Here is a 13509-nt window from a genome sequence, read left to right as displayed (position 1 = left end):
GAGGAGGAGGAAGAGAAGATGGAGGGTGTATCTCTGTGAGGCCTGAGCTCAGAGCTGGGCCTGCATCACCACAGCTTAACTCTTAACTCCTGCCTTTTGACAAGAGCTATACCCTGGCTTTATGTGGTATTCCTAAACCCTCACTATCAGAAATTTAATAACTCGGAGTCTGCCTTGTTTTTGTTAATGTCTGTCTTTGTGCTGAACAGTTAAAAAGGAGATATCACAAAGAAACCTGCGTCAGTGCCAAGTTTCACCTTACTTGAGTGAGTTCAAGACAGACAAAATAAAGTGCATTTTCTAATTTAAGTCACCGATTCCAGACACAGGAGTGAAAATATCCCATCAGCCCTTTCAGTCTTCATTTTATTTTATGTTCATTTCAGGTGGATTTAGAGTTGTAACCAGATATTTGCATTCACTGTATAAAAGGCATGCAATATGCTTAGTCCCTTTAGACAATTATATGCAACTATCAAATACCAAGGGAATGTTCCGAGACAGGATCCATCTCCCAGAAATCAACATGATTTGGTTCAAAATTTCTGTTGCAAAAGCAAGAGAGCTTGTGAAGATTAAATTTACTTTTTCGTAAAGTGCCTTGAGATATGTGTTGTGAATTGGCACTATATAATATAAATTAAATAAGAGGGCATTGAGTGTCACAATACAGTATAATACAGTCCTGTACAGGTCAGGAGCGCAAGTTATGACATATGAAGTTAGATCACAGTTTGCAAATGCACTCATGGACAAAGACCTTTGTTTTGGAGGCATGTCTTTGGTCTGATGAAACTAACTTGATACGTCTTCCCATAATGACAATTGTCACATTTGGAGGATGGCTCTCAGGCGGTACAGTACTACCTACATGAAGTACGGGCCTGGCAGATTCACGTTTTGGTGGTTTTGGTGACACCCAAAACAACTGGCTGTTGCACTTCATAAAATAGAAGAAAGGACATAATAAAAGTATTGCAGCATAGTAGAAACTTTGCACCGACATCTCAAGATATCAGGCAGGACGTTAAAGCTCAGGCACAAATGGGGTGTCCAAAATTGACAATTACAATTTGAGTTACATTGCTTCGGTTCCTTTCGAGCTGAAGAATGCATCAGTTCTGAAACTTTTTCAAGTGGTTCAGTTTCTTTTCGCATTAAAAAGAAAACTTCATGTAAACCAAAACCTGCCACTGCAAACCATGCAAGAACGTTAAGACAGTTTATGGATCAGATGTGTTTGACTTCCAAATTCAGAAAGCACATCCTGTGTCCCAAACTGGTCAAAATATGGTAAAGATGTAATTATCTTATCAGTAGTTTTTTTTTCCGGGTACTATTACAGACCAAGTTATCTGACAAGTATATCGAATGGATTATGCCACATGCTAGGCTACGTGCTAGCAACCAGTGTACAATTAACCAAGCCAGTTACTTTCTAGCAATGCTTGACTGCTCTTCAGAAAAAAAGCAATGGCATATTTGACCCAATCATGAACTGAAAATAGAGCTGTGAATGTTTTTATTTTAACCTTGATTGATTAAATTGCAAAAAAAGCTGAGAACCTTTAAGAAAACGTGACCTGCCATAAACACCAGGAAGGTCAAGGTTAGAGATGACCATGAAATTGCCTGATTGTTTTTACATCAATTATTATGATTCGAGTCAAGGATATAAAGAATTCATGTGATGGCAATTTATTTGTTGAATTAATTATGTACTGTACATTTATGTGTTTGCAACATTTTAAAAACTTTTTCACATAATCAGTGTGACTGACACATATTTGCTCAAGCATTTTTGTTTTTTTTAAACAAAAACATTCTAACATTGTTTTGTCTCTTATTTCAAGAATCTCTTACGTACTCGGCCTCTGTGGGGAGAGTTTGAGAGTCTCTCTAGCACTTCCTAAATGACCCCATTCCAACAGTTTTGTCGTCCCCACAACCCTGCCAGCCATCACTTCCCCTACTGACGTCTGTTTGACAACGTAAAACATGTTTGCAAACATACGGACGCGAGGTCATATTTCTGTTCTCGCACAAAAACATAAAACAAACACAAGTGAAATTTAGCTGCTGTGTGAGCTGATCTGGGAACAGCAGTTGAGGTGGCTGACAGACGGAGAGCAGAAACAGGCTGCCACAGGCTACAGACTGATCCATGAGTACAGAGCTGGTATCTGCTGGTCTGGACTCCACTTGACCCTTTAGAATTGGAGATTTATTTTTAGAACTTCATCTGTGTGTGTGTGTGTGCGCGCGCATTTATCTGCCCATGTGTGCATGTGTCATGTGTGCATGTTCTCTCAAAGGGCAGTACGTCTTATCAGCGCTACAGAGCATTCATCAGGGGTGACATTTTCTGCCACTCTACGTTCAAACCAAACACACGGCTGCATGTTCCATCGTCTCTCTGTGGGATGCGGAGAGGCCTGACTTATGCGAGTTGTCAGTGAGACATTATGCTATCGTCACTCTGCCCCATTGATTTGGTGGTTTTCCCGTTTTTATTATTTTTCCCGTGATTGGTCATTCTTTTGGACAAACGCTGCTTTCTTCCTTGCCCCAGTCCAAAAGCTGAATCAACAAAGGGGCACCAACAGCTACGAGGTTCTGCTTGCTTTTAACGCTACAGGGAACCGCAGTGGATCATGATCAAATGTTGTTCCAGGGTTCTGAAAGGAGCTTCATGTATGTTTTTGTTGTCCTTTTCCTAGCTTTCGTGTGTGTGTGTGCGTTTGCTCGTGCGCTTCAGCTCCATTGAGAGTCTTATGATTTGCCATGCTTGGATACTGCCACGATTGATTGATTTAATCGCATAAAGCAAGGCTGATGCTGTTGAGCCGTTTAACAGAATTGTGAACTGTGGAACACCATTGTCTTTACGTCATTGGTTATAGCAATTTTTCAGGCAGGGGAAGCACCCTTGGAGGAAAATAAGGTGGGTGGTCTTCACGGAGGGCCAGCTAGTAAATGGAAGGCACAACTAAAACACTGTGATGGTAGATACAACAATTTCTGACAGTTAGCCAACTTTGTGAAGTGAATTATAAACTGAAGTTAGGATCAACGCCATAACAAGCCGACATACAGGTTCCGATCTGGCTTGTCTTCTTAAGGTATCGGGCAAGAAAAGCAACTTCTTTTGAAGACAGACAAGTCGTTGGGACACTGAGTTCAAAAGTAAAATAAAACAAAATAGCATTTTTAAAGACCACCTGAAGAGGAAAAGTCACATGCCACCATTGGTATATGCCCCCTGATGGACGGGCAAGTCATCCATGTTGCCCCCATGACCGTTTGAGATATACCTGTCTATCAGGTATAGACAATGGATGGATTGATGGAGACCATTTTCTTGTTTAATACCGATTAGGAAGCATCGACCATTTGTGTGGGAGGTTCCTGCACTGACAGTTTTAGCTAAAAGCACAGCTGTAAGTGGAGCGGGATGAAAAACAAATCAAAGGATAACTTTGCCACAATGACCCAGAAACATTTTGGTTCTGAACTTTTCCATCAAAGTGTAGGACCATGTCTAAAGGCAAAAGGGATGGCTTATCAGCAAAACATCAAAAATGTCGGATATGTAGCCCAGATTCTGTACCCTACCTGGTGAAAGTTACATCACAACACTGCAAGAACACACAATCTTACCAAGTATTGTTGGTCTACTTTCTCAGTACGCTTGAAATTAAACAAAACTAACTTATAAGTAATCTTTCAGCAAGATGTAGGAGCTTACTAATATTTGATGAAAAAGTACGTTAGGCAGACCATTTCATAATGTGGGAAAAATGTCTTGTTATAAGTGAAATAGTCTGCCAATGTAACTAGTACTTTCTCATCAAAAATAAGGAATTATTTTCTTATAGAAAGCTCCTATCTCTTGCTGAATGGTTACTTATAAGTTTGTTTTGTTTTATTTCAAGTGTACTAAGACATTTGCATTTTTGCCGTTAAAGAAGGATCTCAGGGGCTGAGATTCACGCTAGAGATCTTGTTGCTGTGAGGCGATAGTGCAGAAAACTAAATCTCATAAAGCCGCATCTACGGTTATTTTATGCATATTAGAGTAACAAAACCAAAATCCTGCAAGCCAGTTTAACTGAGGCTGAAATGAGCCCCATTTATTACAGCGTAATCACCATGAAAATTGTTTGACAGGCGTAGTAAAAGTAACAAAGTTGCTTTGGAAGAGTTACAAAGAACCTGAACTTCTCCAATAATTTACTGGTGTCACCATGAACAGCAAAGGCATCGGTTGCACCTTGCTTTGACAGGTAATTTTATGGGATCAGAAATTACTGTTTGAGATTGTACACTGACATGAATAAATAATGTTGCTGTTTGCCATTATAATCACAGTGTGTTCGGTCACAGCGTCCACAGTGCCTGAAGAGATTGCTGTCTATGGACGTCTTGTGTTAAAAAAGCTGTAAGTTATTGAACTGTAATTTTAATATCCGCACTTTACCATGCTCAATGATTAAGATCTATAATTATGACAATTATACTTTCACCATTAGCAAAGTGAGTCTGGACCAGTATTTCTCAATCTGTGGTCCCTGGACCAACAGTGGTCCGCCGATGCCACAAAGTACTGTACGTAAACAATGGTTTATTAGCCATGACATGAGTTCAAAGTACAATGTTACAGTTAGCTTACCAAAGAATTGTTTAAAAATAATGAATAAATGGCTTAATCTGGGTTACTAAACGAAAGCCTGAAAGTTTCTCAGGATGAGTTACAAAACTTTTGTTTTTGAAGACTATGGCAATACATACCATGCCACCGGCATAGAGATTTAGATCTGTGGCTGTGCTATCTTCTGGCTGAAAGAAACGTTTGCTTTTACCAACGCAACTCATGTCTATTTTTCTTTTATTATGCTTCTAAATTGCAAATAACCCTAAAATAACCCTTAGTGCACATAACACTTGTAGTAAAAAAGATTTTAGATTTCCATTATTGGAAAGTTTAGTGTCCACACTTTCAGAATCCGTAAATAACTCAAAACTCATGAACCTTGTTCATGGTTTTACTGTGGCCGGTCACATTTAAAAACAACTCCACCCTTTCACATTCGGAGAAGAAAAGATAACGAGTTAAGAAACTAATATTTTCATGTCAGGTTGTACATATTAAGACGTTTTGCTATTGCCGGGGCAAGTTCAAGTTGCGTGGTCTGTGAGTGTTTGTTAAATGGGGTAAGTGTTCCTCGGCCTGAGAACGTTTGAGAAACACTGGTCTAGACCTACAGAAATTGTCAATAAAAATCATGGAAACCTTCAAAGTCTTGCCACTATCTTTTTGATACCAACAGAAAACATACTCAGGACTACAATTTGATCTGAGTCGGAGTGTGAACTTGGTGGGTGAGACAACTATTGTGTCACGGCGACCAAATGTGTCACTCTCTGTCTCCCACGGATCCATGATGAAACATGATGTCATTGGTTGGCCATCCGTTGAGTTGTGGATCAGCGCCACGAGCGCAGGCCCAAAGACTCAATGGCTCCACACGAGCCGGAAGCAAGGCAGGGATGTGAGGTTGAAGAAGGGAGGAGTAAACAGTAGGAAAAGGAGGAAAACCACTCCAAAGTGTTGATTACACAGAAATGATTCATCTGTCTGAGAGCTGCAAGCGATTTATTGGTGGCATGCTGTTGGATATCATGTCCAGGCTTTGTATCATCTAGATATGTATACACTGTAAGGCGCCTTATCGTTTGAACGCCTTTTAAATTATCTTAGAAAACAAATTCTTTCATAAAGATGGTTGTTGTAAATAATTCAAGTTATGACTGTCAAAAAATACTCCTTGCAGATTTAAATTTTTTTTTTTTTTGAGAATGAGGGAGGCATTAGTCAACATGTAGTAACGTAATCACTGAGATTATGTAGGGCCATAAAAGGCTTGTAGCCACAGTCAGGAACTGGTGCCTTTGTTGCGACATTATCAAATACTGAACAATCCTGTTCTAGTCATCATCCTGCTGAAATATATTTCCAAGGTTAACTTAGTCAGGTTGTGATATTTATTGCTGACCTCAGTCGCTTTGGATCCATCCAAGCAAAACATCCTTATTTTCCCCAATCCACATCCTACGCACACACACACACAATCTGGAATTATGCAAAATCTACTTCCCCTTCATTCTATCACTCTGGTTCATCGTTTCAGAATTCACATCAGTCTAAGGCTTGATGCACAATTCAGATTTTTTTGCTGAAATCCAATTTTTATTTTATTTTTACATGATTGTTCATATTACTAATCAAACCAGACCACAAATTAACGTTTTTGTGTATGGTTTACGTCCCCTAACGACTCGCATGCGCAGAAGAACTTTGATGTGAAACTGAAGCGCATCGTTTACGAAAGAAATAATGGATCCTGTCATCTAAAGTTTATTCAGCAATGAGAGTCGACAGTATCATAACTACTAGGTCATAACGACATGACGAAAGCTAATAAAAAAGTGCAACTAATTGCGACGGCTTTTTATGGAGCATTGACTGCAATTCCTGTAGGGAAGTCGGTTTGGATGTGTAGGCAGAACCAAGAGTGGTGAGATTGTGCCGTTGACATAATTAGCTATGTTGGTCATAGCTAATTGGTCAAATAAAGACACCGCAAAGTCTTTATTTTCTTTATTTGGGCATCGTTGATCCTTGAGTTGTATGCATGATAATCTGATTGCCATAGCAACATTCAAACGGTTATGGAACAACCGTCACTTACGGTCGGTTGAGTGGCTGTCTGTCCTCTGAGTGTTGACTTGCTGATGGTTTGGGAATCTGTCCCGGGTTTACACTGACGGTTACTCCTAAAGAGCCAGATAGTTTCTGTACTGCAAGTAAGATGTTTTTACAGTTTTCTGACAAGGAAGCATTACGGTGATGGATGCAAAAGTGAAATTAAAAAAAAGGACCAGAACATCAAGTCCCGTTCTCTGATGGTGTAGAAGTTAGGGACAAACACCTCTAAACCCTCACATGAACACAAGTCTCTTCCTGCCGTTCACTTAGACTCACACACAGACAAATTGCCAGACATGCCGATCCCCATCAGGGGATAGGAGACACCTTGCTGCCCTGCTGACAAGGAGGACTTTCACTCCGTGTACTTCACACAATCCTGTAAACTGTCCACTTAAAGTCTCCGTCAGGTTGACTGACAGTTAGGAAATGTCTGGGATTCTCGGCATGTCCAAGGGCGTGATTTGTCAAATAAACATCCTCTCAGAACCAGACAGCAGCAGGCGCGTCGAGCAACAAGGAGCAACCCCGGAGATGGGTCGCTCGTTTGGTCTGCGTCAGCGGGTCAAGTCTCTTCACTTTCCCTTTCCTATGGGCAAAGCGGCGCCCTCGATCAAAGCCGGTCTTACAGCTTCAGAGTTGAACTTGGAGGAGTGCTGGACACACTGTTAAGTGTTCTGCAGGAAAGAAAGGAACAGGCAGAGTATAAACAAAACGTGCGACCTTGCAGAATGCTCTGAGCTTTGAGAATGTGCTGCCTGGTGACTCTTATCACCGCCGTCTGTCAGACACGAGAACATTCGCGGACTTTAGGGGTTGGCTGTCTGAAAATTCCCTGCACAGCTTTTCCGTTAGCTCAGACTCTGCAGGTCAGAGGTCGCACAGGTCACCGCTAGCACATCTCTGAGGCAGCAGGAGTGACGGCAGAGCTTGCGGAACAACTGCTGCGCTACTCTATTTCGGATTGAAGGGAAAGGATGAACGGTAAGTGTTTAATCATGGCAGATGGATTTTATTGTTTTATACCCAGTAAAAAACAAACAAAAAATACCCCACAAAGCTTACCCAAATGTTTGCTACTGTGGTCCAGGAATGAGATGGTGTGAGATTCTTGTGGTACGATTTGAACACTTTCACTGTATTCGCATATCTACCGTCTTTCACCAAGACGGTAGATATTTATGAAACAGGATACAGCTGCTTTCACTTTCAGGATACAAATGTTGTCACTGCTGCTTGTATAACGCATATAAAAAATTATATCTACATCCTTCATTTTGATGTTAATACACTCAGAAGATTAGACTGCCATAAAAAATTTTATATTTTTTGTCACTCATTTCAGAAAGTGAAACTCAGATTCTTAACAAAGAGCAAACCACTTTAAACTTTTATTTCTGGACATTTTGAGGATTATGGCTGACAAATAATGAGCATCCAAACTCAGAATATTAGAGTGTCACGTATTAGTACAATAGAAATCTAAGACTTCTGACACAATGGAAGATGATGCCAGTCCATCCCACATTGCTGAGTTTGAGTAATGTTGCTGCGCGATGAGAAATGTGGTGGCTTGAATCCAGAGTTTGCATGTTCTCCCCCGATCACACGCAGGTTTTCATCAGGTACCAGGACTTCTGCAGTCCAAAAAACATGAAAGTTAGCTTAACTGCAGATTTTCTGTTTAGGCTGTGTAACGGACTGGCAACGTGTCTGGACTCCTACAGGGGGACTACTAATCCCTCTGTGATCTTGAACTGCACCGGTACAGCAGATGAGTGAGCACCGGAGATATTCATTAGCTTATTTCCTCCATTTCAAGTCTTTTACATACATCCTTTGCAGTCATAATCAGGCACAATTTTGGAAAATATGTATATCGGCTCTAGTCCAACTAATACAGGCCTCAAAAAGGAAAGGCCGTCTTTCCCAAACAGATTCCATAAAAAGGCATAAAAACAGATGAGATATATTTTTACATATTGGAGGATACAGATAAACAACTTTCATGCCACTATTCGCCTTGTAATCGTTTACAAAATCTCTTTTAGCCTGGTCTTTGCAGGTCATAATTTCACAGTAAAGCCAACTACGACCCGGTTTGATGGAGAAGCTTCTCCATCAAACCAAAGTAAACATCGTGTCCACGGCCTGATCCCACTCTGTTTTAATTAAATTTCTATGCTGTGAAGAACGATTTCCATAAACATAGAGTGATCAAAATTAGACCGTAATGTAAAGAACACGTGCGTTACCTTCTCGATGTGGAGTGAAAGGTATTGTTCATGATTCGATTCTCTAATTTGGTATGAAGTACAAAAGAAGCAGCAATCATGGATTCAACTTCCTTATTTGGAAAACACCTGAAATGATCTACGGATAAAATAGGTCTTTATAGCCGTCTACAAAAATGAGACTATAAAGCTTTTTTTTTTTTTTTTGAGTTGCAATCTCTTAGTTTCTTCCTTCTTTGAAGCATGTTCATTTATCTGTGTGCGCTAGATTTTCTATGCAACATGGACATTGTGACCCTTTTTTCAAAGTAAAAAGGACTAAATGTATTATTTTGTGGTTTTTGTTTTGAAAATTGTAACAAAACTCACAACTTTACCAACTCCTTGTTTTCTCTGTTAGATGTCTAATGTGTCCTTTTCAAAAAATATTTAAGGTGGATTTAGCCATTTAAAGGGGTGGCGTTATGTGTTTTGCACATAGCGCTGTTATATAGAACAATCAAGTAACTATGTTAACTGCAGTTATTATAAAAATGCAATCAAATATGACTTTGATTCAAAGAAATTTGACTTTGTAATTGAACGCCTTGAAATTAGACCTCTGTCTCTTTAAAAATTCCCGCTCTTTCTGAAACTACACCTTCAGGAAGTCATCACAACATGGCTCCTCTATTAACCACTTAACAACGTTTTTGCCAGCGTGTCACTGAGAAATGGCTTGTGTAATGAGCTCAGCAGCTGCACAGTTCCATCAGATGTTTGCTAATTGCTGCTGGCTAGTCTGAAGGAGCTGATTGGAGGAGGGCTGCTTTGTCAGGTGGAAGCTTGGAAACTCAAGGCAACACTCCAGGTATGTTTTTGATGACAGAAAAACACGATGTAAAGCTAAAAAATAGTAAATTTTACATAATACTGCCCATTTAAGAAATGAGCAACTAGCTAACTGCTGACATGTTATAAGTGGATTTCATAAACTTGTGGGTTTCTTCTGCTTCCTGTCTGTTTTAGTATTTTTCTTTTCAAGCAAAGAAAAAGTAGATATCTGAAGCAACTGGTCAGCGGATCCAATATACTGTATATTTATATGTATAGAATGTAAATTGTGTAGAATAGCAGTCTCTAAAATAATGTTGCATAGATCTACAAAGAGTCCACAAAAAAAACACTATTGGTTTGTTTCCCTCCACTTTTAATCAGAGTTTTTGCTCTCAAGGCATTAAATAAAATGTAGACCTAAATCACACGGATTAAACTTTAAAGTCTATGCTGCTCGCGTGCTTTTCTTGTCAAATTTTTTGAACAATTCAAGATGAGTTTTGGAATACTACAGCGGTGTCCACATCCAAAACTGGCATGCACAAGCCAAATGCATTACTACAGAGTAATTTACCATGGCAGAGGCCTTTCTAAGAGAGCCTCCTTTGTTTTTTTCTTTTTTATAAAGTTAGTTTGCTTGATCACTTAAGAAATTATTCATCATTTCTATTCATCTTCGCCAAGAACATTTTTCTGGACAATTTGTGCATTTGTCGTCCTTCACCCTTAATTTATTGCTGCAGTCGTGCTTCTTCACCGCTTTGTTTAGACTCGCAGAATAAGTCTTGGTAGAAAACTGACGACAAAATACCTTTTCTCCAAGTTTTATTTCTAACACCTGTTTGAGATTTGGCTCGGAAAGAGGAAGAATAAAAATCAGAAAGAAAAAAAAAAAGAAACGGAACAACACGTGAGAGTCGAGAAAGAACTCTGCGTCCGAACGAGCCCACATACTGAGAGGGAAGCAGTAAAGCAAATTGCAGACTAATTTATAGAACTTGAGCTTTTTATCTGGAGATTCTAGGATGCGATCGCAGCTTTATGCGCTCTCAGTAAGTCTGTCAATCAGTCAGTTTCAAACGTCAGATATTTTTGTTTTTATTAATATTATTATTTGAATAGACTCATTGTTGTAGACTGCGCTGCGTTCTCCAGGAATGCAGCTCGGTGTGTGTTTCTGTCATCCGGCCCTAATCACAACCAGGTGCCTCCGATTCAAATTAACATATGGTTCTAACTTTCCTCCTACTTTGACAAATGCATACCTGGGTTGCTGACTAGTAAAACCATAAAATGAATTTCTTCAGTTTTTCTCTTTACTATTATTATTTACAACATGAGGTTATAAGGGAGGGCGAGGTGGAGCAGAGCTGAGAATGATTTCACCTTGCATGCAACCCTCGTCTTGCCCGCGTTGCGCACCTTGACACACGACTGCGATCGCAGTTATTAGAAGCAGGACTTGCACTTGTTCTTTTTTGTTCACGTGTTCATTATTTGGGTTATTGGTGCATTCGCAGAGGGCAATAAAAACCAAAAGAAAGGCTTTAAAGTGATATAGAGGCTGGCAAAAAGACAGCACTACAATAACACAAACTCTTACCAGTTTCCTATAAAAATCTCTTTATACACTTGAAATATGACAAAACTACCTTGTTTTGTATTTATTATTGCTAACAATTAGCTTGTCAGCAAGATACAGGAGCTTGTTTTAAGTAAATATTTCTTGAATACAGATCAAAAATTACTAGTTCCACTGGCAGATTTTCCCTCCACTTATAACAAGCATTTTCCTGTGTTATAAGTGGAAAAAATCTGCCAGTGGAATAAGAACTTTGTCAATATTCTGGAACAAGCTCCTATATTTGGCAGAAACTTTATTTGCAAGTTAATTTAGTCTTATTTCAAGTGTACTAAAATATTTGCACTAGAAATTAGGCAAAAATACTTGGTAAGATTTTGTGTTTTTGCAGTGAAGTGGTTAAAAAATAAATCAAGCGAGGAAAGCTCTGGGTCCTGATGTAATAGGGATTTTACAGACAAGAAACAATCAAAATGCACGAAACTGCGTCGGCATATCGATGCATATCTAACTTCTCCACTGTGGAATTACCAGACTTTTCGTTTGATATCTGCACATTTTATGCAAAGTAGAGGTAAATAAACCCTAGTGTGATTCTCCTTGCCTCTTAAAATGCAACTTATTGGATGAATGGATGCTCAAACAGACTGATGATACTGATCCTGGTATAAATGATCTATATCATCTTTTGCATTGTGTAAAAAAATCTGGTATTTTAATTTCCATTTTATTACATTTGCGTCGCACTGCTTCAATAAATTGGAATATTAATGAAAATTCCACTCGTTTCACAAAGCGAAACATTATATGGATTAACTACGCACAGATGGCTGTTTGAAAGCCTTTATTTCTGTTAATTATGACGCTTTTCTGCTTACAGTTAATGAAAACATGACATTTCAATTAGAATATTATATCAGAGCAATAAAAGCTATTTTTAACAACAGAAATCTGGACGTAATAAAAAAGCTTAAAGGTTACTTTCAAAATGCACTTTTAATCTGACAAATGATACTCATGGAGACGCTCAAAATGGCCACAGAGCACACTGGACTTTATCAATATCAACTTTAAATATATGATCTTTGCTTGTAAAAACTGTAGAAAACTGTAGTTTATATGTTGGGCACATTGTGTTCCAATATGTTCTTTCATAGTTCTAACAATAAAGAATATGAGTGCTGAAGAGCAAAGACAGTAGTAAAAAGTCGAACAGCATGAGGTTGTATGAAGACAATTGGGATGGCACACAATACGGAAAAGTCATACTTTAAGGCAGTTATTTAAAAATCTGTAAATGGGGGGGGGAGGGAAGGGTATAGAGTTTGTTGTCAAATCTTGTTAAAGGTAGTTTTGGTTTAAGTGCAACGTCAAGACAGCTAAAGAGAAAGTTAATTCCCAAAATTAAATATACAGCTATTTGTCTGGCCAGAGTTGCTCTTTAGCCATAACTACTTTGGGTTGAGATACCCAGGTTTGGAAATCTGGAGCTTAAATGTCTAGCTGGTGCCCAAAAACAACAAACTGAGACGGCACGTGGGTTATGAGCAGCTCTGAGCTGAAGCAGAGAAAAATATATATTTTATAGACTTATAATCAAGATTTTGACTGTTGTCTTCTAATTTATTCATCTATTTACTTAATTGAAACCCTAACCAGATTACTCCTTAAGATCTTGCTCATGCAATTCTTTGTTTAAATTATTATTATGTTGTGACGGTATAACCTTAGATGGATGAGCTGTGAAAAAAATAAAAAATAAATCAAATCAAGCTCCTCTACCTTCTCCCTGTGCTCCCAGCAACAACTAGAGAAACAACCAGTCAGAGGCAAGGGGAGGGTCTTAGCGCTGTCAATCACCCTCTCTCACTTGCTCTTCGCTAAGCTACTAGTTGGATTGAACTGAATTGTAAATATTTTGATATTAGTCATCTTATTTTTAAAGTGAACAAGTGCTCTTTGTGGTTGTACAAATACACCAAACCAAAAGTGAATAATAGCAATTTTTATCCAAGCTGACCGTGATGCCAAAACCTCAGCTGTAAAGGTTTAGGGGTTTGCAGTAATTTGTTTTGCAATGGCACATTTTTGTTGTCGTCCAAAAGCGA

The 13509-nt window shown here is 38.9% G+C and overlaps 1 protein-coding gene and 1 long non-coding RNA gene across 5 annotated transcripts in view; one reads left to right on the top strand and one right to left on the bottom strand.

Moving 5' to 3' along the window:
* myocd (myocardin) overlaps window positions 1-13509 on the bottom strand; it is a 138658-nt gene that overhangs the window by 40639 nt on the left and 84510 nt on the right. The window lies entirely within an intron of this gene.
* LOC114151739 (uncharacterized) lies at window positions 3793-11762 on the top strand. The gene is made up of 3 exons (XR_003596997.1): window positions 3793-3922; window positions 4584-4585; window positions 11717-11762. It is a non-coding gene; the product is annotated as an uncharacterized LOC114151739 (long non-coding RNA).

Source organism: Xiphophorus couchianus, chromosome 10 (genome assembly GCF_001444195.1).
Source record: "Xiphophorus couchianus chromosome 10, X_couchianus-1.0, whole genome shotgun sequence".
Lineage (NCBI taxonomy): Eukaryota > Metazoa > Chordata > Actinopteri > Cyprinodontiformes > Poeciliidae > Xiphophorus > Xiphophorus couchianus.
The sequence above is the reverse complement of the archived record's forward strand: the minus strand, read 5'-3'. Positions and strand labels throughout refer to the sequence as shown.